The sequence below is a fragment of the Neodiprion virginianus genome, chromosome 3 (genome assembly GCF_021901495.1).
Source record: "Neodiprion virginianus isolate iyNeoVirg1 chromosome 3, iyNeoVirg1.1, whole genome shotgun sequence".
Classification (NCBI taxonomy): Eukaryota; Metazoa; Arthropoda; class Insecta; order Hymenoptera; family Diprionidae; genus Neodiprion; species Neodiprion virginianus.
In genome coordinates, this window is record NC_060879.1 from 2,073,329 (window position 1) to 2,087,305 (window position 13,977).

The 13,977-nt window shown below is 39.8% G+C and overlaps 2 protein-coding genes across 3 annotated transcripts in view; one reads left to right on the plus strand and one right to left on the minus strand.

The window, feature by feature from the left end:
* Positions 1 to 13,977, plus strand: part of LOC124299788 (uncharacterized) — a 111,445-nt gene that overhangs the window by 76,173 nt on the left and 21,295 nt on the right. Inside the window, exon 1 of one of the 2 annotated variants that reach the window (XM_046753147.1) lies at positions 13,538 to 13,596. The exons of the other annotated variant lie outside the window; for it this stretch is intronic. The gene's annotated coding sequence lies outside the window, so the exon portion shown is untranslated. Of the gene's footprint in view, positions 1 to 13,537; positions 13,597 to 13,977 lie in introns of those variants that run through there. 2 annotated transcript variants of the gene reach the window in all.
* The window catches only part of LOC124299786 (tyrosine-protein kinase transmembrane receptor Ror), a 127,547-nt gene that overhangs the window by 71,021 nt on the left and 42,549 nt on the right, over positions 1 to 13,977 (minus strand). The window lies entirely within an intron of this gene.

Below are 13,977 nucleotides of genomic sequence, written 5' to 3' on the forward strand. Positions count from 1 at the left end.
CTGTCCGGCTGACTTGTCCTATAAATCGTATACCGATGAGAGACGAAACTCTGTATATAACGTACAGCGTGAATTTTTTAAACGATAGAACAGTCAGTCATCTGGTATAGCTTAATGCGCACGCGCGACAATTCGAGAACGGTTGTTTGCCAGGGTGACCAACCGTCGTGAACGTAAGCTTAAAAATTTTATACAGTTGCCGGTGAAAAGTTGTCAAATAAAACCTTCCAACAGCGGCCATCTTTGGGACTAAAAATGTTGTCCGTTATTGAGGAGTGTCCGCTATTCAGAACAATATTAAGGTGTGAATTGTGCTTCGGGAGATTTTTAGACTGTTGGTTGTAAAGAGGAATCCGTTTAGCGAAAAATTTCACTGTACTTAACACCGACCAGCTGTAACGAAAATTTTTCAGGTTACATACATCGCGGCGAATTGTCATCTAAATTTGCGACAGTTGGTCACCCTGGGAAACGATTGCTCTCGGATCGTAGCGCATGCGCGTTAAAATGTAGCAGATGACGAACAATTATTTCGTGTCAGGAATTCACACTGTATACTATGAATAATATCAACTCCGCGAAGATCGTGTCTTAAAATCCTTTAAAGTGGTTCGTGCTTTTTTTTTTTTTTTAATTTTTTTTTTCTGTTTCCATTCGCGCGTGCGAGTATCGAATCGCATGGACGTGAGGGAGCGGACAAACGCCGGATAAAGGAGGCCTAATGATTCGTATTCAAATTTCTGTCGGGTTTGGGGGAGGATAAAGAGGAGGAGGAGGAGGAGGGTCGGGGTTTTGAAAATTAATTGAATTCGAGGCCAAACATGCGGGGAGGGACGAACCCTGGAATTATACGGAATCATTAAAACTTGTTCGCTTGTTAGCGAGCGAGTCAGTGAAGTTGCTGTTGCTCAGCTTCGTCGTTGTGGCGCTACGATATCATCTTCCGATGCTGCAGGGGAGCTAAGAAAAATAAAGGATGTTTTAATCCTTTGTGTTTTATTTCAAGTTTCTTTCTTTTTTCAGTTTTTTTTTTTCTTTTTTTACTACCGTTTTTATTCAAACCCTTCAACTCGTTCTCTTTTTACTTTCTTGGTTTTTTTTTTTCTCTCTAACGGGTTAACGGGAAAACGACGAATACACTTCACTCCAATTACGAACCCTGTTCAGCTTGTTCGGTATTTTTATCCCTCTCACTCTGTGTTTCCATGACGATGTACATATATTTTTTTTCCATATAAATGTGTACAGCTAAATAAAACCATAAGAACTAGTCGCTTCTCGAAGATGTTACAGACTCGGTATCATTTTATCATAATGATACTTATAAACTATTCATTCCTGCCGAATCGAATGGTGTGACAGTGTTTTCATAGTGATCGGAAATATTGTTTCGAATTATATTCATCTGAATATCCTACATTGTGGATAAATTTTATGATTCGATAAAAGGCGGTGGATAATTTATTCGGTTGATCGTAAGTTCTTTGAATTATTTAAATTATCTGTATTCTTAAAATCTTCTACTTTCTCTCTCTCTCTCTCTCTCTCTCTCTCTCTTTCTTCGCCTTAGAGCCAACTCCATCAAATCTTTCATGTAACCCTCAGCTCATGTATTCCATATAATGCGTATATATTATAACGAATATAATCCCCGCATATCTCGAACACGTCCGATCCTGTCATCGTCGCGTTTATTTTAATTGGAATTTTTATACGACAGATATCCGGTCGTGATGTTAATTTCGTCGCGGTCACTATCTTATTATAATACAGTCAGAGAGATCGTTTTGCCCTTGCCCAATATTGCCTCTGATCTAATCCGCGTGTTATTATATCCAAATATAGGTATAACGGGAGTGAAAATTTTCAGATATATTTAATCGTCACCGCGATTCGTAGAACATACCATCGTGATTTACACCGTCTCTCATTCTGCACGTATAATACTTGCATTGTCCGTAAACTTTCCTCACTTGTGTAATAACGTAATACTTACCTGGATTACGGGGGAGAAAAAAAAAAAAAAAAGAAAAGAAAAAGGAAAATGAAATGGTGTAAACAAGTCAAGAAAACGTTGAGTTTTTCTAAAAGAAGGGCGAAAAGGGGAAGAGAAAGATTCCGGGGTCCTGTTGATCCCGAGGCTGAGTCAAGATTTACACCGGCGATATTGCGAAAATAATAATATATCAGGCAATTTCCGGAAGCAAACAACTTTCCTTGTCGACGTCGTTGACGTCATACGACATGGCGGAGAGAGAGAGAGAGAGAGAGAGAGAAAGAAAAATAAAGAAACAAAAAGAAACTGTATCGCGAATTACATCACGGACGTCAAATAAACCGGCTGTTTGAATCACGCGGGAGGAACAAACATGGCCTAAAGGTATTATTTTACCATCAAGAATACGCGTATACCTGTCCAATCAATTCTTGGTACCCGATTGTGTGACTTCGATCATATCAGAAATCGTCCTTACCTGTGTAACTTTTACGCCTACGCTGCAAACAATCGCTGAAAAGGCAAATATTATACTCATCCAACTTTTATTACACTGTCTTAAGGTCACGTAACAGTCCTACCTTTACCGACTGAGCAAGCTCACCCTTTTTCTTCGTATATTAAATGAAGAAATGAACGGAAATGGTTCAAATTTTCACTTATCTTTCAAAAAAAGCTTGTGGTTTTTTACATCCGCACTAAACAGCGCTTGAATACCTAGATTGAGAAGTGCAATGCGTATAACGTGAAACTACCGCCATTCGGGTGAGTATTTTCCCCTCGGTCTGTTTGCTTTGGGCTGGTTGCCGACATCCCTTATAATAGCTGCCGTTACTGCGGCATTGACGTTAGGTGCCACCTGATACGTTTGTTGACGTTTCGAGGAGCATGACTAGGAGAGTTTTTGCCCTTTCCGGGAGCTTCATGGCTTCAAGTGTCGCCGGGATCATGACGGTATTTGCCGAGTTCACACGCCGTTAACCTTCTCATTCACCGACGCTTGGCTACGTAATCGCATTCAAGAAGCAACCGTGAGGTCACAGACACGGTACCTGCACCCATGATGCAAGGAAACAGCCTCAGTCTCCGCATATCCAAGACGATGTCACAGAAGTCACGTAAATAGGTTACTCATTTATTTCCGTGTATTCTGTTTACCGAAAATACCGATGTACGACGATGCAAACACCGAGGAATGACAAAATATCAAACCTACACGACATCGCCTTGGATACGTTTTACGATTGTTTCAACTGAAGCGCGTGTGCGCATTGCTTCACCTTATTTCCTTGCATCGTGGGTAGGTACACCGGACAACGTCACGACTGTTATCTCAGTTCGTTTCTAGAGGGATAATATCTTCTTCTTCTCATACTTGTCTCAATATTACCATTGTGTACCGCGTGTAGACGCACACGCGTCTCCAATCGATTCGATCCGACTTCAACTGACCCACGAAGATGGTGTCATGCTTCCATCCATGCACGGTAATTTAAAAACGTTCATCTCTCTTGTTGGCTCACGGCTCGTGTGACGGAGGCTTCTGCATCCATCCAGCTGTCCGATATCGTTCAAGAAATCAACCTCCAACGCCACTCCCGTAGCTTATAATAAAACATAACCCATGCACCTTTTACACCATATATATGTGTATGTACCACATATACAATCGTGCAACATACGCACGAGTATAAGGTACAAGACATCCAGGAAGTAGACAATGGTCGATCAATTATCTTGTCAGGACTTTTGACCTTGTTCTTTGTCGTTATTATTATTTATGTTATTGTTATATTGTGTATTTTTTATTGGACTCTGGAACATGCGGCTTCGTTCTTTTTCTTATCTCTTCTTCTCAACATCTATGCCTGTAACACGCAGAATACTGTTACGTACGTTTTATCGACTCATACAACGTTCTGTAACGCGTTACTGTTCACTGAAATTGGTCTGTGGATTAACTTGAAAAAAATTTTCACGCGTAATCTAATGTTGGGAAAATCGAGTCTTGAGAAAACAGTGACAAGCTCGGTGCGTTTTTTTTTTTTTTTGTTTTTGTACACAGCTTTTACCACATCTGGACAAACAGATCGTGTTCTTTCCCCCTTTTTTTCCCTACCTCTTTATCTTGCAAGGCACGAGGCTAAGAACTGATTAAACTGTACAATATTTAGCCAATAACACGACGGTTGCAAACGTATTATTTTCAAAAACAGAATCTCAAGCTAAGTCCTTTTAACCTGAAGATTGGAACGATTTTTTTTTCATTACTGATCTCTCTTTTACCAGATTTGTCAGTTGGCGAAAATCAATATCGTATTAATAATTATGTGTAAATTTTTAATGACCGCAACGAGACTTTTCTAAGCTTGGTTTACACAGTTTTTTTTTTTTTTTTCTGACCAGACTGTACGTCCTTAACTCGCGTGTACGGGAGTACGCCCTCAGCTTGGCATCGAGTACTTTTGAAACAGTAATGGTTTTATCGTCACTATTGCAGCTGTGCTGTGCTGCAATGAATGGAGGTTAGGGAGGCAGGGAAGAGGACCGAGGGGTACCCCGGGGGAGAAATTGTCTTTGCCAATTCGCGTAATTGCTCCAAGAGTCGGCTGGTAGGCGACGGGGGGAGGGGGGAGAATAACTCGCTACAGTTGTTCTTAAATGGGTTCGTTTCAGCGTTGGATCTAACGCATCGGAAAAACGGTCATATTGCTCCGGGTCCTATTACTGTTAGGTTGGTATTACTTACACCGGCAAATCCGGTTCACAACTCCGCCTTTATCCGCACCACTAATTTGATATTTCCATTAGTTTCCTAATCCTGGAATTTTCCGAACCATCTGCCATATATGCGTGCTGCTTTCTCTAATTATATACCTACATTCCATCTACTCTGCACGCTTTTTCACTCTCCATTTTCACTAACCGATATAATCATTTACTTTTTTAGATATATATATATATACATATGCATATATTTATTTATTTACGTACAATTGTAACTTATTTTTTCGCACACTCTTTTAACTCGAATATATGTAGCTAAATTTTCAACCGCGATGATATCTCGCCGAGTGACAAAAATGTTTCACAAAGATTCTACGAGATGAGGAAAAAGAAATTGAATTACTTTTAGTTGGGTATGTGTGGGGAAAAAAAAATCACTTTTATTCTTCGTCGTCTGATTCGTTGTAAAGATCTGAGAAAGCAATCTTCTCCCGCGAGCAGAGTTGAAACAAACGTAAATAAAAATCTGAAAACGAAGCGAATGAATGAAAACAAGAGAAAAAGAAAGGAGAAAATCAAAAAAATCTTCGTTGAAAAGACGCAATTTCAATGACACAAAGCGGTTAATTATATACAGCTACGCTGAATGATCGGCGAATATATATATATATATATTTCGCAAAGTGTATAACACGTATAGTGTAGATGTATATATATACATTATAATTTAATGTGTAGGTATATAAAAGCTTCGGGCTCGAGCTTTTAGGCGCGGTTGCTTTCTGCACCAGCAGGGATAACGAAATATAATTGTTCACAAATTTTTGGAAAGGTTGTATATACGTGTTGGTTGAAATTTTCACCGTCAGATTCATTAGCGAGTGGAAAATTGGGGGAAAGCGGAGGGAAAGCTTTAGGAGAAAATCTCTAACTCGATTTTATCCCGCGCGGTATAATTCAATAATGCGCTTTCGCCGTGCGAACGGAATTTCAAAACAGGAATGTCAGTGTCATTAATTCCCACGAAGCCTTTCGTTCATTTTATCATATTCGACTTTATCGGATACGAAAATACCATTTTTATTTCTCTGAAATAAATTTTAGTAATACCGATTGCGTGATACGATTTTTGAAAAATCGATCAAACTTCCGATCGATTCTATAAAATGTTCTATATGTATATTCACAGAGATCATAATTTCTTCTCTATTTCGTCGATGTCGATGAAAATTATCGCGTAAAAAGCTGTGTTTTTCCGACTTGTCTTTTTTTTTTTTTTTTTTTTTTAGCAAAATTATGATAAATTACTTGGTGAATAGAATCGGAAATTGAAGAGAGAACGAGAAACAGAAAGGATAGTGAAAGAAATTCACCAACGGAAAACAAACGGGCAGCCGTTGTTTGCACGTCGATGAGAAAAGCTGTCCGAACGTCTCTGGATAACAAAGCTTATTCTAAAGCTCCTGGCGCATCTGCAAGCACGGGGCTCGCTTTGCCTCTCGTAGCTAAGCTTTTACCGCCTTCGGCCGACGGCGAAATCTTCTTAAAGCAATTTGTATCCATGGAATAAAAATACACCGAGTGAGCCATCATCCCGTTACTGCGGCCGGATCAGGGAAGATGAAATCTCGACCGTTTCACCTACGCGACTCGTATCTTTAGTCGACTTTTCTTTATCGGCTTCGATGCCGCAGAGGCCACATTAGAAAGTTTCGAAGCTTGATATATGTGTATGTGTATATATATATACAGACATATATTCGAATATAGTCGTTGCTGGAAGAGGGATTATAATCGGGAACAAGAATTTTTACATTCAATGAAGCCATTTCCGGCGCACGAGGTGAATTCTTATAATTCATCCGGAATTTTGTTCAACATTTTTCTTCATCTTGAAGCGATAATAATATTAGACGAGTGTAATTTTTTTTCAAAATACTTGAATAAGAATTTATAATAATACAGGAAAATTTAGTTTCCGATTTTGGCAATTATACCGCAATTTTCAACGTGAAATTGAATTTGCGATGCACATGAAAGGAAAGTCGGTTGAGTTAAATTATTGGATAGTTGGAGATACAGTTTGAAATTGAAATAAATTAAATTCGATGAGATAATTGGGAAGAAAAATCCAGGTGTTCTAACGTTGTGTTTATTCTTACGGTAGAACGACCGATGAATTTTTTTTCCACGAGAAGTAGAAACTCGTTCCCTTTCATTTGTGGATGAAAAAAATCACGCGCAAGTTTTCCGGTGGCGGTGGAAAATATTATTTATAGTCAAGGTGCGTTTACGTGTTGCTGAGTACTAGGCTAATTAAAAATAAAAAAAAAAAAAAATGAGGAAAAATACAAGAGGTAAAACAAAATGACGCGAGAAGGTTTCGACGCCTACGTGAATCGCAAATTTTCGTACACCGCGACTCGAAGCACGACAAGCTGGCTGAGATATTAATGGTGTGAGGAAGAAAAACACGCGTATGCTAAATATTGATGCATATTATATACACGAGCGAAGACTGGACGATCGAAACATCTGTCGTTTTAACTTCAGGGCGGGGTTGAAATTCCGAAAGCGTATAATTCCGAATTTTTTTCGTGGCGAAACTCCGAGTAAAGAAATCAGACTTTGACGAAACGTCAAAGTTTCGAATGGTCCGAAACCCGAAGCTTAAAGTTCCGAGAGGGAAAAATGCTGAAAAAGCACAAGTCTGACAAGTCAAAGTTTCGAAAGTGTGAAAGTGACGAAATTTAAAGATCTAAAACATCGTAATACCGAATGATCCAAGATTTTCAGTTCTGCAAATTTTCTGGTTTGGTGAAATTTCACCACTTTGATCTTTTTTTTGTTTTGGATTTTCGATATTTTTACGTTCGGAATCCTGGTTGGTCTGATTTTCGGTTTTTCTTATTTTTTTTTACACCTACTCGTTGATTAAACTACGCTGTGTGATTATATTTTAATTTTTGGAATTTCACACTATCCAAACTTTATTTATCGGAATCTTGCGTTTCGGAACTTTGACCCGTCGGTTTTCCGACCATTCGAAACTTTGTTGTTTCTCCAAAGTTTGATTTCGTTACGTCAAGTTTCGCCGTCAAATAATTCGGAATTTGGCGCTTTCGTAAATTTTCAAATTCGGAACCTCAACCCCGCACCTCAATATCAATACGCAAATCAATAACGCGAAAGGAAAATACAGCCAAGGTTCATATCGTATAATAATATGTGTCGTATAAATGGAGGACAAGTCGGCAGGTTATATTTGGATATTCTTCTTCTTCTTCGTTTTCTTGCATTTTTTTTTTTTGTGTTGTGTTTTCGGTGCGATGGAAAAAAAACTTCGTCACCGTCATAGCGACATTCGTCATTTTTCTCCTCAACTGGTATCGAAATACGAAACCGCTACACGCACGTCGAAATTCTACTTCGAGCCTTGTGTGCGCGGAGGCGGAAATTCAATACACTTTTCCCCTCTCCCGAATGTAAATATGAAAAAAAGCACGTTTTTAGGAGCCTGCGTCGAGGGGTGGAAAATGAAACTTGAATCAGAGATAACAGCGTGCAACCGGCAGACAAGAGAGTTAATTAAACCCTCTACCTACCACGTGTATGTTATATGGGGTTGAATTACAACGTGCGCATATATATATATATATATATGTATGTATGTACGTGTGTATGCACGTACACAATCATGTCGCCGACCCTCGTTCATCTCTCGATATTCAAACCGTGAAACGCGTTTTTATCATTATTCAATCCATCCGCGTATCAATAATTTCTTCGTCGATACAAACCCTTCGTGCTCCTCGTCAGTTGGAACGTAGAAAAAAAAGAAAAAAGAAAAAAATGTTATGCGCATAAAAAGAATTTTTGCGAGAAAGGAAAAAAATTGTCTTTTTCGACCTTCCTTCTTCCTCACAATTATCGGTATTCCAATTTGTTTTGTTCTCTTTCTTTTCCTTTTCGGCAAAATCTCCTCTCCGTTTCGCGAAGAGAAAGAAGAAAAATAGAAAACATAATAACAGTATTACAATTGCGTATGTATGCCGTTGGTAATTTTCTAACTCGTAAAATCGACTGATTATACAACAAACAATGGTGGACGGATTTAATCTGCGATCCTGTTCGTTTTTTTCGCACAATAATAGATCGGACGGATAGAAGTGACGATGAGAAGTTGAAGAAGGCGGACGATGGTATATTTTTACAGAATGAGTGACAAAAATAAAGATGGAGAGTGAAATAATAATGATAGTAATAGGCCGGCGCCTCACCTTGATCCATATAATAATATGCCTACCGTCACCTACTTATGTATACAATATACGTATATATAAATCTGAGGAAGGGATCGACGTTGTTTAAATCGCTTGGTGGCGTTAAACAAAGCGATTTGCAAAAATAGCGACCGCTTAACAAACGGCAACGCGGTGCGATAACGACTTGGCGGGAATTCAGCTTTCCTCGATCTCTCTCCTTTCCAACTTCATTGTTTTCATCCGTGTTCCGAACAATTTCATTTGTCATAGGTTTAGGTTTAATCTTTTCACGTGATTTTTTTTTACAAATTTCACCAAGAGTTTTTATAACGCATTAAATGCACGTTGGTATGCACTCCGGAAACCGGATGTTATTTCTATACTATATATACACCTGGAATGTGTGTGTGTGTGCTTACATATACATGCAAATAAAGTACCTACCTATTATGTATACAAATATGCACGTAGCTACTGCATACACGAAGCTTTTGAGGCGTACACGAGAAAGCGATTAAGTTTTCTTTCTCAACCAGGAGTCATTTCTCAAGTGGAACTTGAAGCAAAATTTCATACAAGACTCTGTGACTCCAGATATTTGTACACGTATATTATTTTATTCATCCGCAAAGACTTGTTTATTCTTATTTGAAATTAGCAAGTAAGATATTGAATATTAGATAATTACAATGTATGTGAAAAAGCATTGCCTAGATCTCTGCAGAATTTTGTTTTTTACAAAAGTGTTGAAAGACTCTTTTCTGAAAATTTTGGTGAAAAATTTGAAAAAATTTTCAAGCTCGATAACCGAAGACAAATTATAAATAATATTCTATGCCAAGGACGTATTGACTGTAAAAACTACTACTGTGCCATTAATGTTTTAGACGACAGCTTCGATTGATGGTAAAAACGATTAATTTAGCATAATTTCGCACCGATTTTTATTTAAGAAAAGAGATACAGAAGAAAGCGAAAAAAAAAAACAAAAAATCAAAGACATCGACCTCAAAGTTGAAGCTTAAAGATTTCAGGGATATTAGATGATCAATAAACGTTTAGGACAGTCTGATTGCGGTAAACGATATACAGCTGGCATGAACGTGGCGCCGCTGTTACCACGATGTATATATTACATATACATATATATACATATATATATATACATATATGCATATATGCATAAACGTATAAATTCTGTTTTAACAACCGTTTGAAAATTGAGAAAGAAGAAACGGAATTTGTTCTGGGAATTGTTTATAAATCTAATAACAAATCGCGGTATTATACAATAGGTGCACAACTCGCAAGAAAATCGTGAAGCATCACTGCTCTGGTAGTTATTTTTCTGTTAATTTCAAATTTCCGCGAGATTTTGATAAATAAGATGTTAAAATTTGAACGCAATTACCACAATGACGAGAGGAGAAATCAAAAGAGAAGTTACGAAGGTAAAATTCATAAGGAGCATAACCTTTTCCATCAAATTTCAGTAGATTAGCGTTGGGCTTGTACGTTACACGCAGAGCAGCATGCACTTCGAGATGCTATAACGAGTTATTTGGAGGAAGGATGATTCGGTGCTTTTGACGTCCACCTGTCCTCGGTCTTGTACAGGGCGTTACTCTTCCTCTTTATCGCGATCTTCTTACTCTGGTCGTTCTTCTCCTAGCTAGTCTCATCGTCTTCCCTCTTTCTCACCGAGCGGTTACGACGAAACTCGTGTGTCACTAAACTAACGAAAGGCCTTTGCGTATTTCGGTGTGCAGTATGGCCTACATTTTAACTCGGTCCATTCCCCCTACGGATGATCAACGCTATTCCATTATAAACCGATGTCCGACATCGTTCACGAGATCGTCAGATATCAGGCGACGTTTTCGTATCGTGTCAATTTTCATCGCGACAATTGATCACCGGTATCGAAACTCGATGCTTCGCTTCGTCGCGAAATGTACGACCTGTAATTAACGCTTCGGAACCATCGTTAAGTATGGTAACTTCATCGTCGTCGTATGGAACGACTGTTGCTTGTAAGGGAAAGTGTACCGGTTGTCGACACGTTTAGATCCAATTACTAACCGTTTTGGTGTTAAAAATTGTTAAATTTAGGGCACAAGTTGTGAATTTGTTGATAACTAAAACCAATTGCTAGAGGGTTAGACACTAAAAATTTATTTTTTCGTAACATTGGAACCAAGGATCAAACAGATACAAACAAAAAATGGTAATAATTGGGATAGGATCGATGACTGGTACACTTACCTTGGGTACAGTTGAAAAAACTGTTACATGCTATGTAGTGACGGTCTCACTATCAATGAATCGGAAAAACTGACGTGGTCAGGCATTGAGGCCATCATAACAGGCGAGACGACGTTGATTGATTTGTTTCAAGGAACTGGCAAGGCGGTAATGTAGATATTTAGATCATGTTCGCGAGTTTACACAACAATGCTCGAAAGCTTCATGATGGGGTAAATTTTACCGAATACCGGATCGATTTCTACACTCGTTTCCCGACTTCAAGAAGCGACTCCTCTCCTGCGAGTTGGAGTCAATGGAGATTTCGAAGACCGATGAACTCGACCCACACGGAACACTCTTTCCATTAGAGGTCCGTACAGGATCCACGTTTCCATAAAAGATCCATATCCGTGGTAAATCTCTGATGTCTATCTACAAAAATCAACGATATCGACGGTCAGATTGAAACCGGTGATTTATATCCATTGGTTGTCTATGAATATCCATGCACATAATTGTAGGTACTATAGACAACCAACCGCCAGGAGGTGAATGGTCTCAAATCACGGCCCTTGCGTTTCGCACGTAAACTGGACTGGATGATATAAAAACAACGTCGGTTAAAGGTATTCGTTTCTTTCCCATAAAATCCACGATATCTCCAATGAAGATCTATGTGGATATCTACTAGAGTTCTGATAGATGGTTCAACGCGCGAATATTTGGATCTCTAACGGAGCCTTAATGTAGTTCATTTCGGTTGAAATGGATGGTCTAATAGAGGTGTATTGCATATCCATCATGGATGTTCACGGTACGTTCATCAGAGGTAAATGTTCCGTGTAGGGAATGAGTTACACACGCGTTGTGCGTTCGTGAATAGAAACTGCAGTTGAGTAGTCGGTCACCCCGAGAAAAAATAAGAAAGAGAGAGAGAGAGAGAGAGTGACTGAGGGGGGGGGGGGGGGGGAAGGTGTTTGGCCCTGCAAGCATGCCGAAGTCGGAAGGCGTTTTAACGCCGGGCATTATAGATATATAGATGTGGGGAGGGAGAGGATAAGTTTGTGTATAATGTACACGTACAACCCGTGGCGTCCAGAGTTTCTGGGTGTAATTTTAGATTTGTAAGATAGCGGCGGTGAGACGGAGAGAGGGTCGGGACTGCCGGATGAAGAGAGAAACCGAGATGAGAGTAACGCGAGTATCGGAGAGCCTGAGAGTCGGCGCTGCCTAGTGGACTCCGGACGCTCTGGGAAACGCCACTGGTCCACACTCCACATCGCCCGGCTATACTAACTCGGCTTAGAAGCTCACCCCCATCCGACTAGCAGCTTCGAAGGGTGGGTTTCTTGCCTCCGCGAGGAGGTGGAGGAAGACCGCGAAGCTTGGGAATCAGTTTTTTCGATTCCCTTATCCATCGGTGTGCCAAGTGTCGCGGTTACGGTTCGAAAGGGAGAAACTACCACACCTTTGGTATTCCCTATTATCGTTCAACTCAAAACGTGAGTGATAACCAGATCGTCGACACCGTGCATGTGTGGGTGTGTTTGTGTTTGTGCTTCATCGAAGATCGTACCTGACGTTTTTTGTCAAACTCTGTCATCTCCTACGAGTTCCAACGATTCTGTCATTGATACCGATCGACCAAGTCAGCTATGGTGGGTTTGTAACCTGTCGGTTTGACTTGGACTTTTTTCGGTTATCCCTTGTTTTTATTCGTTATAACATTCCGGTTTTAAATGCCGGAAGTAAGTTACAAATAATTTATATCGCGCTTGTCTTAAAGATATTGGCTGGGTTGGATTTGAAGCCAACCAGAAGATCAGAAGCGCCTTAAGCTTGCTGCCCTATGTTTACGTTGGGCTGTCAGGTATTCAAGCAGTCGGGCATGGTGTGCGGTTATTTTCGTCGGGAATTTCGTTTAACCTCTGCATTTCTTTCGACTTTGTCGCTTTTATTTTTCTCTCTTCAATTCTCCTTATTTTCAAATCTACTTCACCTTTTTTGTAAGTGGTAAAAACACTGAACAAACATCGGACAACGTTCGGTACTGTCTAATGTTTTACCCTACGCGATGTTCACGGAGAGGTCGAACAAGACGGTCGATGCGAACTCTTTATTCCTGTACGAATCATTCAATCGTCTGCAATATCAGTCTCGATGTTAATTGGAAACGTATGTCATACATATAATCTACATATTTTGTAAACGTACGGTTTTTCAAGTTTTCTCGAAGCTTGCAGAGCGGTACTGTTTTCTCTCTCTCTTTTCTCACCCTCCATTATTATCCTTCTAGCTCCTCTTACACGGTCTGAAGATATGAAACTTTCCAGTCGAGTTTCTCACGCGGTACTCGGACGGGTAAGTTTGTCACGCGGAAATACAGTTTCGAGTTTGACATCGCAATTAGTCAGTCGCTGCGTGTTACTTGCTGCATGTTCTCGTGGTAGGCGACGCGCTTAACCTCATTATTAAGTAGCTGTCCCAAAGCTTTAATGGAAAATCATGGTGTCGGTGCATGCACGAATCCTTCGTGTGCACGTGTGTATACATACATATACCGATTGTATAGTTAGTCGGTGAACATGAAAGCCCGACGATCGACGGCGACAAAAGCTTGTCGTTCGCTTCTTCCCACCTTTGATCCCTCTTAAGAGAAAAATCTTTGAACTAGGACGCCATTTTGACTCGGAGGCCCCGCGACGCACCGAATCGAGTAATCAAAGGTTGTTTAAATCATGT